Raw genomic sequence first — 1,942 nt, 5'->3', positions numbered from 1 at the left:
TTTTTTTTTTTTTTTTTTTTTTTTTTGTACCGGGGATTGAACTCGGGTCCTTGCGCTTGCAAGGCAGGCCACCAAACCACTGAGCTAAATCCCCGGCCCTTAAAATCTTTAAAGGAACTTTATTGGTCCTTTGTAATGACATTTGTAATAACATTTGTAATGATTTGTAATACTATACTAACTTTATATGTCTAGACTTTCTGTTTAGTGGAGTCAAAGCTAATGTTTACCATTGTACTCCATTATCTAGTACAGTGCCTGGAACATAGTTCTGTAAATACTTGCTGAATTAAGCTCATGCTACTAATAAAATGGATTATCAAGCCTTACCAGTTTTATCTCTGAATTTTTGTTTTTTCAAATTTGTTTGTATTTCTCTATTCCTTCTGTTCAGGTTTAGACTATAATCATCTCTTTTCTAGGCTTTTAATAGCCTCTTCACAAGTGTCCTAGCAACCAGTCTTCTGCTCTCTTATTTATCCATTATACTGCCTGGAGTCATTTTTTCTGGTCCTATAACTGTTCTGCTGAAAGCTGACATTGCTGGTAGTCAGGGAACTTTACATCTTTAGCCTCATCTTTTCTGACCTTTCTCCGTTTCCCTAGCAATATTTTCAGTTTTATTCAATTTTATGTCATATCATCTTGTTCCCTTAGCCATGAATTTTTTCCTCTCTGCTATTAAAAATTTTCATTCTTCAGATGCATTTTGTATACCATTTCTTCCATGTAGACCTCTCCATTCTTGTCTGTTTGTGATTACAAGTTCCAAGAGGATAGTGCTTGGTTTTGTTCCTTGCTATATCTTTAATACCTTGAGCTGTACCTGGCATATAGTAGACTCTCAGTACATATTTGTTGAGTGATTGAATAAAATAATTTATTTACTCCTTCTACAAATATTAAGTTTTCTTGAGTTTCCACACCACTATTCTCATCCTTTGCATTAAATTATAGGCTAAAATTCTTTTTTGGTACCGGGGATTGAATTCAAGTCTTCGTGCTTGCAAGGCAGGCGGCAGAACCACTGAGCTACATCCCTGGCTCTCTTTAAATTAAATTAGATATACAGCCTGCCTCACAAGTGCAAGGACCCAAGTTTGATCCCTGGTACCAAAAAAAAAAAAAAAAAAAAAAAAAATAGACATATAGCAGTTTATGCTCCATGGGGAATGATTACTTATAGTCAGACACCACTCAAATATTTCTCTTTGCTCCCCATTAGAGTCTGGCCTCATCATCCTTCTTGTCACTTAAGTGCCTTTCTAATAGCAGGATGATTTAACATCTTACATGGTGCAAATAGATTCTAAAATGAAAATCGAAGAATTTTATGAAGTTGAAATAAAGTGGTATTGGAGAATGGCTTGAGCCACATACACAAACCACAAACAAATAAGAAACAGGTAAAATTAGAACACTTTAAAACAGAAATAAACCTCATGTTTTCATGTATCAGTTAAAATTAATTTGAATTTGAAACACAAATGAGAATGTGGATAAGGACATAACAGGAAATTCAGAAGACAATGACTTAAGTAACAAAGGATTAAGAGAGCCCTCTGGGGAAAATTGGTAAAGCTACTGAATATTTTTACCAAATTGATCTTATTGATGTCTTTCGAAAGCCACATATGAAATGACAGATGTTCTTTAAGAATTTCCTTAGTAGCAGTTATAATTTAAGTTTTGTTAATAATTACACAAAATTATTTTAGACTTATCTTGATGAATTAAAGCTCCCTCCAAATTAAAGACTCAAATCAACTTTGGGGGAGGGGAAAGATTTACTAAAGTTACTTAAGTTAACTAAGTTACTGAAGTTTGGTCCTTTGTCATTTAATTTTAAGTGATATTTAGGGTACTAGTTATTCTCAAGAATTCCCTCTGTGTCTGCTGGTTCCCTCATTAGATTTAATTCCCCAAGAGTGGGACCATTCCT

The sequence above is a fragment of the Fukomys damarensis genome, unplaced genomic scaffold, assembly GCF_012274545.1.
Source record: "Fukomys damarensis isolate Sample0158 unplaced genomic scaffold, DMR_v1.0_HiC HiC_scaffold_16, whole genome shotgun sequence".
Taxonomy (NCBI): domain Eukaryota; kingdom Metazoa; phylum Chordata; class Mammalia; order Rodentia; family Bathyergidae; genus Fukomys; species Fukomys damarensis.
The sequence above is the reverse complement of the archived record's forward strand: the minus strand, read 5'-3'. Positions refer to the sequence as shown.